Below are 16,194 nucleotides of genomic sequence, written 5' to 3'. Positions count from 1 at the left end.
GCATCATGTCCCACCCAGTCACATTATCCTGTCACCCTGACGGCAAGTTCTAACACTCACCTTTTAATGCCAAGAGCCAATCGAAGAAGTTGCTAGTACCATTTTGGTATGACTTGACCAGGTTTTGAACCCGCGACATCCCGCATACGAGGCGGTCGCTCTAATCACTTGGCAAATTATAAATGGTAAAACAAATATAAATTCAGAAAGTGAATTCTGGCACTTGAAATGTCTTGTAATCATATAATCTTGTGACCTGCTCTGATTTTATTATTCTAAGGACCAGCTCTATCGCTATTTATTTATTCATTAATTCTTTTATTTTTAACATTTAAAAACCACAAACCAGGTTTTATTGCATTTCGTAATGTGTTCTATTGATAATGCATGAGCACAGACAGATTTGAATATCATGGCATTTTTTAAATTCGACGTATTATAGATAAAAATGTATGCAAAAAGACGGTGTCAAGATATGTCGATATGGGATGGCCAGGCATGTGATTAACCATACTCACAATTACTTACCACCAAATACTTTATGACAGGTTCAAATTCCAATAACATAATTTAAAGTAAGTTAATATTTTGATAGATGATTTGTGAACTTTATAATTTATCATAAATTACTCTTTTCATAATTATGGGTATTCACATTTTTTATATTTGGATCAACATTTCCTTGTATAGGGCAGGGGTAAACATCCACAATTGTTTCATCCAACTGAACCCGTCTTTTGATATGACTAGGAAGAAAGAAAACATGAGTGGCTAAGAGACCCAAGGCTGAACATGAGATGGTGATTTGCAATATGCTAAACCTATCGTTTTATAAAAACATAATTATGGTATATTATCCTCTTTAAAGCAATACATTTTGGATTTAGGCCAATATGTTACTTTTGATTACATAAATATGGGCTATTCTGGACTTTAACGAATAAGTTGAAGCTTGGATTAAGAAATCTGAGGATGCCAAATTCCTAACAAACAGTCCAAAATCTGCCTAACATGTGTTATACATTCAGTAGGTCCTCGCTATTCCATGTTTGCACGATCTGGTTCAAACCAACAGTAACCTGGAGGTTTAAATGCAAACACAGACATCCATGGAATGAATTGCGCAATCTTATCTGACCTTTGTACTGTCAGCAAAACATTATCACTGGGAGATAAAATACTTCAATGATTTATGAGCATAAAAGGCGCCAGTAGGTTTTGTCCTTCCAAATCCCGAAACTAATCATATATGAAGGACTGCTCAGAGCACTTTAAACATGAGAAGCATGATATGTGTATGGAATTTAAGTCTGAAGAATAATTAACAAAAAAATATAAAGAAAGCATAATGAGGGAGACATATCAAGTATACAGTGATTTGTGATCATAAAAGGAACCAGTAGGTTTCGTCCTTCCAAATACCGAAACCAAAAATGTTTTTATCAGTTTTTAATTATGGTTGTCTCGTGTTCACCTGTATTAGTTTACAACGTTTGAAATATATATATGTATATAAGTGATACAATGTATATATTTGATCTTCATTCCCTTCATTCTTCTCTTCGTTTTATATCTTCTGAAACAGTCATCTGCTTGCATTTGTTATGATGACCTACCCTATTTTGAACCTCACATACATTTTCCAATTATTCTGCTTTCGTGATTAAATGACACAATTATGAAATTTCAGTTAGTAACCTAACATAAGTGTCATCTTGATAATGGTCTACAAAGATAAGATAGATGTCCTAACTACTTATAAAACCTAATTTCCAAACATTAATGATTAGTTTTCATTTTGGAGTTTTGAAAATTGATGCATATTACAAAGATATGATCAATTAAAATATAATATGATTAATTAAAATGTTAAATGCGGAATTAAAGTATTATTGGGTATGTATAGGATATATCAATATTGATACCAACCCCTAATGACTGGGAAATACAGAGCTACAGGACAATGGATGTTGTACACAGCTTATTGCAGATATCTTCCTTGTATCATTACTCGCACGACTGGGTGTAAGACTAGGGCATATTAAATGAATTAAAAGTGATAAAATGTGTTTGTAATTTTGGTTTGGGAAACAAATTATAAAAGGTTCGAAAGATTGAAACATCGGGGAGGATAATGATCATAAAAGGTTAGATCTTGACGAAATAACATGAACCAGCATTTCAAATGAATTTATTAGACCAATGTGTTCTCCTGACCTGCTCTGGCTGTATTTATTTATTTATGTTGATCTCTTGTTACAACACGGAAGAAACATTACACAAGTGCCAAAACTCCCAGCTAAATTTGGTGATATACCCTTAATCTTATGCTGTCTGTAATGCTATATCTTATAAGCCTTAGAAGCAATACAGTTCGAATATAAATCCATATATAACTTTTCCTTCTATAAATATTAGCTACCTTGGTATTCAAAAATAAGGTGAACGTTAGAAATAAGAAAAATGAAAATGAGAAATGTTTGATTTTGCCAAATACCCTACATGCTACTAAGTCAACAAGTTTGAATTGGTCAAGTTTTCGACAAGCAACTCCTGGGTCCCTAATCGGAACAAGGGTATTGTTCAGGTGCCACTGCCCCTTTTATGTAACCCTTAAGCTATCAACAAAGTTTTATAACGAGAAAAGAGCCCTGATGTCGGATCACCTGATAAAGTGATGAGTTATGCAAACCATGAGACAGAAAGTATAAGATGTGTATATTTAACAATTGCTTTCTCTAATAACCATTCAACTTAATTGAATTACATGTTCTTTACAAAACCTAAAATAAGCTTAGAGACCATATCTGCATTTCAACACCTCTGATTTGATTTTAGACTACCGAGTAATTTCCAATTTCAACAATATCTTGTATTTCAGCTGTATACTGACACATTCATGCAAACATATAACACGTCATGAAAATAATATATTGATTTATATTCAAATGTTAACACTACTTTTAAAACAAAATTATCCTAACTCAGAACTGATCCAAGGATTTACAGGTGATATATACAATGACCAGTTGAACTAGGGCAAATTATATTTCCCTATATAGTGGGTACATTAGTTTGTCAGTTGTAAACTGTTCACTTTGTTGAAATCCTAATAGATCATATGTTCATGTAAGTGAATTAAGTTCTTATCACAGATTAACATACATTTTGCTTTATAGATTAAACTGAAAGTAAAATAATATGGACTTCATTTTACTTCGGAATATTCTTCAACGCGAGATTACCGTGTGTTGTTGCCAAAATACCTACATGCAAACAAACCACAGTGATCATGCTCTAAAGAACAAACAATTTCTTGTATATATACTAAAATTAACTCGATTGAAGTGAAGGATTATTATTAAATAAAAGAGGAAAAATATTCTAACAATAAACTTAGACTTCACACATGGGAACTAACAATTAAATGTTAATTGCAACCAGGTCTTATCAGGCCAACTTATTAATAGCCTATATTAGTAAAACAATTATATTAGCATGTCACACATATTTCAACTCTACTGAAATCTTATTGACTTTTGTGACATGCAGCAACAGTAAGAAATTGTGACAACAGTAAGCAAGTGTGAAAACTATATGATAGTGTGACAACTGTAATTAAGTGTGAAAACGCTAAGAAAGTTAGAAATGTATTTCAAGTGTGAAAACTGTAAGAAAGTGTGAAAACTGTAAGAAAGTGAACACTTAAAAGTGTAACAAATGTAAGATAGTGTTACAAATGCAAGGACGTGTGATGGCTCTAATAAAGTTACAACTGTAATAATGTGCGACAACTGTAAAAAGGTTTAACAACAATAATAATGTGTTATGTTTATGTCCAGTAAGGTGCATTTTTTATATTTCCAAACGGCAAGAAGCTGATAAATTTTAAAATAAAGTTGACTTATAATTGATATTTGGGAGTGGTGGTTTTGGTCAATGCAGCCTATAATAATTTGTCCAGGGGTAGTGAAGCGTGATAGATCACAGTGATTTTTGAGACAACTTGTATTATTCTTGTTTAAATGCGTACGGGTCTACAGACTACAAAAAATATGACACGTGCTATCTTACAGATTTGAATGTAATCGTGTGGATACACTACAAAAATAATGACTTGCTATTTTCCAGATTTCAATGCATACAGGTTATACGCTATAAAAATCAATGACAAGACCTATGTTCCAGATTTTGCACATAAAAAACAAGTCCTTATGTTACAGATTTCAATGCATACAGGTGTACACACTATAAAAAAAACAAAGACAAGAGCAATGTTCCAGATTTAAACGTATACAGTTGTACACATAATAAAAAAGACAAATTAGTATGATACAGATTTGAATGTATACAGGTGGAAGCACTAAAGTAACAACGACAAATGCTTATCCATTCCTCAACCAATTGTTAGTATATATAATAATATCAATTTCTAATAGGATTGACCTGGACCATGATAAATGATTTTAAGAAATAGTATTTCAATGTCAATAACAATAAAAGGTAAATAGGAAAATAAAGCTTCATGGAGACTTTGCAATACTAACCAGTGTTGTTGATCTATTTCATGGAAGATTTCAGATACGTTTATGAGGTAATATACATTAATCTGGTAGAAGGAACACATCCTGGTAAATTTGATATGAAATATGAGGATACTGTATCACCAATTAAGTTTTGGAAAGCATCCAAGCTAAGCAAACTCTTCTGCCTTGTTCAAAATATCAGTCAGACCTGAAAAGAGGCTACCGAATTATTTTTAATCTGATAGATTGGACAGATTTAGGTAACTTAAGTGCAAACCTGCTAGATATGCAGATGTCCAAATAACATTTTTATACCTGCCATAACACATTATATCATGCAAAAAAAATATTTTATTGCACAGCACCTGACATGACCATGCTTAGAAAAACACAATTTTTATTAATCTTTGGAAGAAATAAAAAAAACACCACTTATGCATATGTCATGTAGAATTTATTGATGGTAAACAGTTTAGGCACGTGTGCCGACTTGATAATAGAGATTCACTATGACTAATATATGCAGACCATGACACATTAGTTCATATTCTTTTTATTGTAATAAAACTAGGGGAAACGTTCCAATCCGAATGCGCTATTACTAAACCTGTAACAGAATTGGGAAACTGTTACAATGTGCATTTACTGTTCATATTGTTTTATAAAACATTGGAGCAATTTCAATAAGCATGAGATATTTCTTTTTTGTTCGTAGGAATGGGGAACAGTTAAAATTTACATAGTTCCACTTTGTCTTAGAATGAGTCATCCAATTAATAATGGTAGACAAACACAAGAATGAGAAGAAATACTGTAAATTCTAAGTGGAGACACTGTATAAATAAAACCTCTGAAATTTGAAAATTTCCATAGGAATGTAACAAGCCAAACGTGTGAAACATTGATAAGGAAGTTACAGGGAATTGCCAAATATTATAAAAGTTATGGATTAAACAGTGTGGCAATGTTGTCAGTTTTTATTATTTCTCATATTTCTCTTGTAATTTAATCTGTATTTAAAAGTGTTCTTCTGAGCTGAAAATTAGCACTTTGCCATAGAATGATGGCTACAAAATAACAGTTAAATGGAATAAAACCTGAAAAGTATCACGGTTCCATAGAATGATGACTCAACTGTAGCACAGTTTCGTAGCTAAATGACTAAAATGTTGCACAGTTCCATGGAATAATTACTGAATAGTCACTTGGCTGCCTGGAACAATGAAAGGTAACACAGTTCGATGTAATACTTATTGAAACAAGACAAAGTTCCATGTAATAATTAATGAAATGTTGCAAAGCACATGTAACAATGATTGAAAGGTTGCATAGATTAATGTACTAATGACGGAAAGGTAGAACAGTTCAAAACAATGATGCTCCACGTCTTCTGTGGATAATCCGATAGGCTTTCAGCCAAATCACAAAATAACATTTATGATTCGACCTAGTTTAGTGCATCATATGTAACAGAAAAAGTTCCAAATTGGTTTTAAAATGAAACTTTTTAACAGTAAATTTTCATATTAAAAGCATTCCTATTAGGTTCCAGTCAGTAACTTTTATTTTGTCTAATAAAATACATTACAATAAGAGTAAAGTTTAGTCTCCAATTGCATGTTTCCTAATTTTCACATTAAACAACCTCACAATCAGCAAGATAATATGTAAACTATAAGTAAATCTAAAGAATGTTCACCATTGTGCTAATACATAACATCCCCAACAAAACATAACTATTGTTCCAACTGCATATTATGCAGAACGTAAATATCTCACGCAACAGTTAGTAATAGATAAACAAATAAATACATAAACATATAGAAAAATAAATAAATAAATTAATTAATAAATATATATAATTATATAGATAGATAGATAGATGAAATATATATATATATATGTTACCGCACTTGCCTTCTACTCATTGGTGAGAAAATACAAGTCCAGTGTTTTGTTCAGTATTGGATTTATTATGCCTTATTGGGTTCATAGGTGGAGATTGAGACATTTCTCCTTGCTTTGTAACATAAACCCTACAAATACAATAAAAACTACATTTATTATAATAATAAATATTATCGTCATCAGTGCATTATTGTTCTGTATGTTTACTTTGATTCTCTTTACAGTACATTCAATACGAATAACTTACAACTCCATATATTTATTAATTATCCAACTAGAGAGAAAGTGGATCAACTAAACCTAAACAACAGTCAGTGTTTAGAGCAAAAGTAGGAACAGACAGACAGACAGACAAACAAGGTATGGACAGAACGATAAAATAATAATAAAATGCAGATTGATAACCTATTAAAATGTAATAAAATACAGCAACATGCGTTCCCGAGAAATATGCAGAGTACATATAAAATAAACTATTACATTAATCATATTATAAAAATATTTACCTTATCATATGGGACAAAGGCCAATTTACATCCTTGCAAGCACAAGAAATGGACTGACCACTAATATGCTGTTCATACTATGTTGTTTATCCAGACAAGTAGCAAACTAACCAATCAAAAAGTTGTTTACCACTTGTCATACAATAGAACAACCTAGCATGACCAGCAATCAGGGTAGTTGCATTGCTCAGTGAACAAAACTCTTAACAGGTAATCCTGGTTCAAGGTTACCTAAATGGCTAAATATATGTTAACTGAGAACAACACACTAATTGCAACTGAAGCAGCAGGGGTGGCGAATCCGACATTTTGTCCAAACGTCATTTGGCTTAATTATTACTTTCTGCACTCAGCGGATCCGGTGTCGTCAGCGCCTGGTAAAAAAAAAACGACGTCGTCGTCGAGGGGATCGTCCGGACGTCATTTGGTTTAATTAATACCTTCTGCGCGCCGATCCCAGCGTCGTCAGCGTCCGGTAAGCACATCGACGACCGCGTCGATGTCATCGCCCCCCCTGCTGCTAAGTGGTTATTTACAATGAAAATTAGTTACAATTTAACCGAATATTTGGTCAAGTCCGATACGATATCGTGTCCGAGGATCATGTAAATTTATCGTTACAAATCCATGTGGGGTCGACTGAGCATGACTAAAAAAGTTTCGAAAACCATTAAAGTCCATGTCACCGCCGCACCATGTCTGCCAAATATTTCGTAGCGTGTGTGTATCAACGCCGTTGAATACAGCAAGAATATTACAGTTGTCTCTGATTACTTTTGGAATCTGAGTGTATCGTTGAGTGACATATATCACGTCAGTGTTTTTATGCCTGCCTCTGGAAAATATCCTAGCTGGGTTTTTTTGATTGTCTAACATAACATCATCGTACACGACTAGATTGTTAACGTCGCCATCAATATCATCAATACCTGGTGCATCACTGATATCTGTAATAAACTCAATAACATTTTTTTTAGCGATCGCTGATGCATTCTCGTTGAAATCTTTCAACACCTCGTAGCATCGTTGATCATCTACGCTAGGTGCAACCAAATACAACTTATCCCACTTCATCCATCTCATTATTAAATTGAGTAACAATTGCGTCTTGCCGGATCCAGATGGTCCGATGATAATCATCCGGATCGAGTTTGGTAACGCTGCAACATGCTTAACTGGTTCTCTTGTTTTAGTCGCTGAAAAGTCAATTATATTCATGTCTCTATACATAAATTATGGATCTATATTGTGTGAAGTGTAGAGTGCGTACTGGCGCAAATGATATGACAACCGTTACAACAAGAAATAACAGATCGGCGCTTACTGGTAAGTGTGTACAATGCGGTATAAAGAAATTTAGATTTATTTCTATTAAACCCGGGGATGTTTTAAAAAAAAGCGAGGAGGTGATATTGCAGCCAAGTTATCAAAACTCCCCGGAACACCGTGGGCAAAGTATCCAGGAGAAAAGCACCTTCCAGGACATAGCTACTGTGGCCCCGGAACACGATTAGATATCAGACTCGATGATCAAAATCAGCCCAAACCCGGTGAGTATCCAATAAACGCTATCGATAAGGCGTGTCATGCTCATGATGTTGCTTACAAAAGTAGCGATCTGCAACAGCGTCATATCGCGGATGTAAAATTAATTCACGCATTAAATGCTATTCCTGATAAATCCGTCAAAGAAAAATTGGCCTCATGGTTGGTAAAATCGGCTATGAAAGGTAAATTAATGATGGGCGCTGGTAATTAATAACAACATGAAATCCATCTATTATTCTCCGAGAGGATACTGGAAGGGGAAGGCCGCAATTGGTAAGCTTGCAAGCGCTGCAAAAGTAACGAGGGCCACTGCGGCTAATTGGTTATCCAAACAGGCTATATGGCAAATTTATCTACCACCGCCTAAACAAATCAACTTTTCGCGCTTTGATGTCAGCGTACCTAATGAAGTTCATCAGGCTGACATATTATTTCTGCCGCATGACAACGGTTACAAATACGCGCTAACCGTAGTTGATGTTGCGAGTCGATACAAACAAGCGGAGCCGTTAAAAACAAAGTCAGCAACTGAAGTAGCCGATGCGTTTGAAAGAATTTATCGAAGAGGTCCTCTGCGCTGGCCAAATCTATTACAAGTTGATCCCGGTAGTGAATTTCGCGGCGCTGTTCTATCAACGCTGAAACATCATAGCGTCGCGATACGACGAGGTCATACTGCGCTACATCGTGATCAGGCAATTGTTGAACGATTCAATCGGACTGTTGCTGAACGGTTATTTGGATATCAATACGCGAAGGAATTCATCCAAGAAAAACGATCTCGTGAATGGGTCAAAAGGTTGCCAGGCGTAATTGCCGCGTTAAATAACGAGATTACCCGAGCAATCAACATGAAGCCCAGCGACGCGATTAAAGAAAAGTATATACCCGGAAGATCAAAAATAGATAGCGTTTCCAAGCCGATTCTCGGCGATGTCACCGTGAGATATCTGTATGAACCAGGAGAGCTTGAAGGCGGTAAAAAAAAAGCTACTGATCCTATCTGGAGTGTTACCACACAGAACATATCAACGATAACACGATCAACTGGTAGACCACCGATCTATAGACTGGATTCAACTGCTCCTCAGCGCGGATTTACACGCGAGCAACTACAAGTGATACCTGACGATACTCAATTACCCCCGCGTGGTCTTAACTAGCGCCGTTGCGTCTGTTGCACTCAAGACATGTCAACCTCACATTGGTTTTGACATGACCGAGACTGTTATCGATCCTATCCACGGTAAATTGGCGAGCGTCTTTATCCGAATAACGCCAGCGCATTACACAATTGCAACTCGCGCAGTGATTATTCTGTTGTTGTCGTAACGCAATTATTAATTCGGCATCAATATCAAAACGCCGCTGTTTTTTTTTTATCCTGTTGGCGGTAACCAGAGAGTTTTCTATCAATGACGCTTGCATCGATGGTGACTTTGTCGCCGGCTTCGTCGGTGGCTTCGTCAATAACAATTCTTCGAAGCTGATTTATCCTCCGTACTCTGGACACTGCAAGATAGACTAGATTTGACCATTCGATGCGATTATCAACCATCCAAACAATTGTGTCCGTGATGGTTAGTCCCTGCGAGGAATGTATTGTTGTTGCGTATCCTAGCGTCCACGGGGATTTATTAGCACGTAGCGCGTCCTCGACGACGCTGATATCAACGAGCACAATATCATTCAGCACAAGAATTTGTTTTTTTGTCCCTGACGCTGTCGGGGCCGGGATTTCAACTTCAATGTTCTGCCGCCGTGTGTCCGCGGGTCTATAACATAACGGCACTGGACGCGTTGGAAACTTTTCTTTATGCAACGCAAACAACTTCCGCTGAAGTGTGTCTCTGACTATCTTTCTACTCGCTACAATCAAATCGTTTGGTCTCCATGTTTCCCAGAATTCATTTAACGGCGTTTCCGGAATCACCTCGCGAATTATTTCACATTGAATTCTATCCGGCTGTAATCTGATTAATTTTTTAACCCCGCGCAGTTGTTCATCAAGTGCTCGGTAATCAGTATCGGTTTCTTCATAATAGTCCACAAAACCCCTTAACCAATCATGTGGACCCTCGCCGACAAATGGTGGTGGTTGGCCATGGTCGCCACACATGATCACCGCTGTATTCGCGCGCAGCAACCACTCAAGAAACATTTGTAAAACATCTAACGAAACAGTACATATCTCATCCCAGATGATAACTTCAGGAATAAATTTTTCACCCATTCGATCAGGAGTCCACTCGCCACCGCTGTATCGAAAAAAGCTGTGATAAGTAACGGCGTCAACATTTCGTTGTTTTATCTCTCGCGCTAGTCTATGGGTCGGTGTAAGCACGATTATACTTGCCCGCGTTCGAAATAATTCAATTGCCCGAGTCGTCTTTCCTGACCCGCCACAGCCGCTTAAATAAACCGTCTTGTGTCTACAAATTGGATCAGAACACGATGGTGCATTAGACCATTCTGACAATTTATCACCTCGTAAGTAGTTGTTTTCAACGGTGACATCTGCTGACGGGGAATAATCGCGTCGTATTTCATTTTTAATTCTCCATGTACCCCAACTCTCGTCCGGACTAGTAAACCCGGCTACGTTTTCCTTATACGCTACGTCAACATAAAACGAATCAACGGCTACTCTAACCGCGGTATCGGGGAATCTATTTATCATCGAGAATAAATTGATAGCGGCGTAACCCAGCATAGACGCCCTCAAATGCGGGTATGCCGGGCTGTCTCCGTCGCTGTAGGTAACAACTGTACCCAACCTTGTTCCATTGGACAAGAAAGCTGTTTCGCAGTTCACGTATCTATTTTTCGCCACTGCGTCCTTGATTACGAAATCATATTCTGCGTCATCTATAATCAGCCGTGAGCAATATCGTTTGTAATCGCAGTTTTTTCCACCTTGTGTGAACGTACCAATTATTCTTCTACCGAGATCTTTTGCCTCGCGGTTTCGTTGGTTGAATATCCTCCTGGACCATTCGATGATATATTCCTCGTCGGCATCGATGTGTTTTTTGGACTCGTCAATTATGCTATCTAGACGCTCCGGTTCTGGTAACCAGACTTCAGTCTGCGCTCGGTATGATATAATCGCGTCACTGACAATCAACGATACAAGCATGCTACAATCAATCATGTACCGTAGCAGCGCTATTGGCAACCACTTCTTTTCAGCCATGTGTCTACCGATCCAAATATAGCAACAGCGATGAAGTCCTGCCGCGAACTCAAATGATACTATGCGAGCGAATCCGGTTAAATCAAAATCAGGCAGTGGTCCATTAATAGCAACACGAGTCATTTCATGTCTGGGGTGTCCAAATCGTTTGAAATACTCAGCGGCGGATCCATACCCGAGAAAACTCGCTGGATAACAGGCAACCATATCAACGGAAATCATAGCGTCGCGGTTGTATTCAGTGTTCCATAGTCCACCGTGATAGTATTCCAAACAACTGGATTGTACATCCGGTAGAAATTCCTTGCGTGTTGGACTCCACGCATTTTTCCTCGCTGCAACATGAGTCGCAACCGATGGAATCGTAAAACAATTTGTTAGCAGTTGTTCATCATGCTCTTCAAATTCTATGGCGGTTTTTTTCATCTTGTTGTGAAACGCTTCAGTGCGATATAATTCGCCGTTTGGTCTTACAAACTGATCAAAGGTATCAGCGCTGCGAAGTAACCACACTGATACAGGGTCGTTTTTACACAAATAAGCGATAGCATCAAATAGTTTCCTCTCCGCGAGAAACCCGTTCTCTTCCAGGAATTCCCCCGGGATATACTTTACCGTTCTATCCCGTGGAAACACTGTGATCGCGGGCGTCCACGCGTGTTCGTTATGATCAATAATTTTGATTGGGGATCCATTTGATTTGTACTTCGATTCGTATAATACTTCACCGGTTATCGTTGTAACGGTTATTGGAAATCTCAACGACGTTTCTAATCTCGCTATGTCGCTGATGGTTGCTCCACGCTCGCGCACTGTCTCCTCCCACCGGTTGATTTTGCTACGTCGTAAATCAGTCAATTTGTTTCCTCGACATGCATTTGTAAAATGCTCTATTATTCGTTCTGCTACACAATTTATCCCCGTTGACTGTTTCATCGGCGCTAGTTTTCCGATATCAGGTTTCTTATTTAACGGGTATATTCCATAAACAACTGCTGTTTCAGGATACGCTCGTTCATAGTATGGTCTGTCAATTCCGGTTAACAACCCCGGCTTGGAGTCGCGGCTAACAATGACTGTTTTCTTGTCGCTGAGAACTGGTTCAGATTTATCACGTATGATCCAATCACCTGATTCCACCCGGACAATGAATTTTACTCTGAAGAAATACTTTTTACCGTCAAGTTGTGATATTATCGTTGCGGCGCGGTTGTCGTTCATGGTAGCATCAACAACGCCATCGATTCGAAATGTTGACCAACTATGAGACGCACCATCACGCTTGAATTCATCGATACAATCGCGTATTTTACTCAACAGGGTTCTATCGTTTATTAACGCTTTTGGTGCGTTCTTGAGGACTCTATCAAGATTGAATTTAATATTTTTCCAGGGCTTAATTACTGCTAATCTCTCGAACTCATCCATATAATTAAAACAAGTATTTAAATAAAAGAATACAGTATAATGAATAAATGCAAATGGTTGATGATTGGGTCGATAACCCCGTGCAATAAATCATGTAGAGGTGAATTATGCGGGTATCATTTACAAAGCGTTCGTAATGGTTCTCTTGGCCCCCTCCCGTGCTTGGTTTGCCACGTCGGTGTAAGAGGAAAATCGCAGTTGTGTATCAATTGTGGCGAAAAACGATACAGGGAACTAAAACGCTATTATGACAAGCGAATTAAAAACGCCGTCATTGACCCCACCGCCGACTTCGTCATCAAAACCTCCCAAGACTACGTTGAAAGATTTATAATTAAACCAAATAATAAATTAGACAAATAGTATTATTATACAAATGGACCAAGAATTTCAGCCGCATCCTGTGCTCGTCAATTACGAGGCATCTCGCGACGGCATTGTTAGAAACCGCAAACTGAAGAAGCCGGTTGGTACCGTAAGTAATCAGGGGTATCTGATGTTTGGTGCCGGAAAGAAGAAGTACCATGTTCATAGGGCGGTATTTGAGGTATTCAACGGATTAATCGAAAATGGACTTGTGATTGATCATATTAATAATAATAAGACTGATAATTCTCTTATAAACTTGCAAGCTGTCTCGCAGAGTCAAAATACCAAAAAAGGCCAAACCGGTAAATACCCAAAGAAAGCAAAACCCGTAAAGTCATTTGATACAACAACTCACGAGGAAAAAATATTTCAGTCGATGAATGAAGCCAGTAGATACTTTGGCATTTGTATCGCCTCAATACGAAAAGTAGCAGAACGAGTATATCAAACAGCAATCTCAAAAAAGACCGGGCATAGAATTCGATTTTCATATATAGATACGAAGTCACCGGCGCCCATGGCGCTGACGAAGTCGCCATGACAATAAATTGTCCATTCCGGAAGAAAACAAAGTATTCAGTATTGTTGAACACCTCGGGATCGATACACGGGGTTTCATTTTTTTTTTATTTAAAAACAAGATGTTTTATAGGAATAATGAATATCGAAGACATCAATAATATATTAGCCGAGATTTCAAAATTAAAAAATCAAGGAATTGAATTATCTGATGGTCTCGACAGTGAAAAAATATTATCCGATTATGAGATTATTAACGAACAATCGAAACGGGGGCGTTTTACCCTGGCCCGCGAGTACTTTTTCATAAAACGATTACAACATACGATCAATGAAAACTTGTACCACAATGACGCAAATGCATTCATTGGACTATTCACTGCCGTTGAGATAATACGAAAAAAACTCGGACGTGTTTATGAACGACGCCGGGAGATTTCTAGTAAGATCAAAAACATTAGAAGGATTATAGACGAAAACTCCGGCGGGAAATTAGAAATTGCTTCGCAATTGCAATAATGGTAGGCGAATCACTTACTACTCGGCTAGCCAGAGAGCGGCTAGCAGCGCTTAAAAAGTTCATACCGTTACGAGACAGGGTCCGAGAGCAACTTCAAATGCGGCAGCAACTACAAACCGATTTTACTGTTGGAAGCGAACAACTCTTTGCCCCGGTAACTAAAGCGACCAAAGACGTTACGGCGGCAACTGTACCCGTCCTCGATGCGCTTGAAAAGATAGCGGCTCAGACCGAACAAACAAAAAGGTCTTTAGAAACACTAGCGGCTGCTACAACACGGAGGCCACCGCCACTTGCTATAACCGAACCACAAGAACCTTATGTTACAATGGCCGACGAAGAAGAACTAGGTGCTACCGCAAGAGAACCAGAAGAAGAAATACCGGAAGAAACACCGGAAGAAACACCGGAAGAAAAAGAGAAAGGGAGGAATATACCCAGTAATATACTCAAGAAGAGCACAAGGGATCAAATTAGAGACATCAGGGACAGGAGGGAGGAATTAATTGATTTTACTATCTCCAATTTTGCTAAGAGCATACGAGATAAGGAGCATATCAATAGCGGTTACGAGAAAAATATAAAGTCGTTAAAGGATTGGACAAGAATGGTGTATTTAGCGAGTGAACATAAAGACGCATTACTACGTGGTCATGGTCCCGATTACGACGCATTCCACAAGGAAGTTGAAGAAAGGGTAAAACTAAAAAAAGGAAAAGGATACTCTGTTGGCAAAGAATGCTACGGCGTTACCTGTCCTAACAGTGTTCTCAGTGATATATCACGGCTAGAGGTACTAATCGGAGGAAAACGAGCCGGAAATAACTCTCCGGAAATAATCAATGAGGCCGCTGATATTTGCAAGCGGTTATTTACGGGCGGTATCATGGACGTTAGTGCGTATCGAACGCTCATAGACGAACTCGTGGATGATTAAAAAAATTATCGTTTTTGTTAATTCTGGCCGTTTTTGGTCGTTTTTGGTCGTTTTTTGACCGTTTTTGGTCGTTTTTTGACCGTTTTTGGTCGTTTTTTGACCGTTTTTGGTCGTTTTTTGCCATTTTTTGACCGTTTTTTGAGGGCAAAAACCCCAGGAAATCATTTAGAGAAAATCGATGTTTTTGCTGAAAAATCGAAAAAAAACGACTATAGGCAACAAAAAACGACCAAAAATGACTAGAAATCAGGAAAAAACCGGAAAAAAACCGGATTTTTATCGAGGGCAAAAACCCCAGGAAATTTTGATAAAATTTATTCCGGTTTTCCACACGGCGGTGGGGAGGGTGATGATCACAATCACTAATTGAAAAACCGGTGTTTTTATAATAAGATGATCATACACTACAACCACGATAAACCAGTACTCGTCTACGTGGTAAACTCGCGATTGCCTGTTTACCGCGCGTACTATGGAGATGGTCTCGGTAGCACCATTGCGGGGTTATTTACAAGAATGGCTCCAAAAGTAGCGCCGTTAGCCAAACAATTAGGAATGAAGGCTATTGATGTTATTCGTGATAAGGGTATTAGTGCTATTGGAGATGTTGCCGGAAAGGCGCTTTCTGCTGCAAAGGACAAACTAATGTCGTTGGTGAGGAGAAAAAAGCAAAAACCACCGGTGATGCCATCAACGACAGTGATGCCTGCAAATGTCAGTAAAGTAATAAATAACGC

General features: G+C 37.8%; 1 long non-coding RNA gene across 7 annotated transcripts in view; it reads right to left on the bottom strand.

The window, feature by feature from the left end:
* The window catches only part of LOC149788845 (uncharacterized), a 147,999-nt gene extending 140,864 nt beyond the window's left edge, over positions 1-7,135 (bottom strand). For 6 of the 7 annotated variants that reach the window (XR_016424262.1, XR_016424261.1, XR_016424263.1 and 3 more), the window contains exons 1-2: positions 6,941-7,135; positions 6,444-6,562 (exon numbers count right to left, since the gene is read on the bottom strand). This is a non-coding gene — a long non-coding RNA (uncharacterized LOC149788845). The remainder of the gene's footprint in view (positions 1-6,443; positions 6,563-6,940) is intronic. The other variant, XR_016424258.1, reaches the window with a different exon arrangement.
* Between the last annotated feature and the right edge of the window lie 9,059 nt (positions 7,136-16,194).

Source organism: Sinohyriopsis cumingii, chromosome 11, assembly GCF_028554795.1.
Source record: "Sinohyriopsis cumingii isolate HCF-2022 chromosome 11, ASM2855479v2, whole genome shotgun sequence".
In the NCBI taxonomy this organism is placed as follows: Eukaryota; Metazoa; Mollusca; class Bivalvia; order Unionida; family Unionidae; genus Sinohyriopsis; species Sinohyriopsis cumingii.
This window is presented reverse-complemented; position numbering and strand designations above follow the sequence as displayed.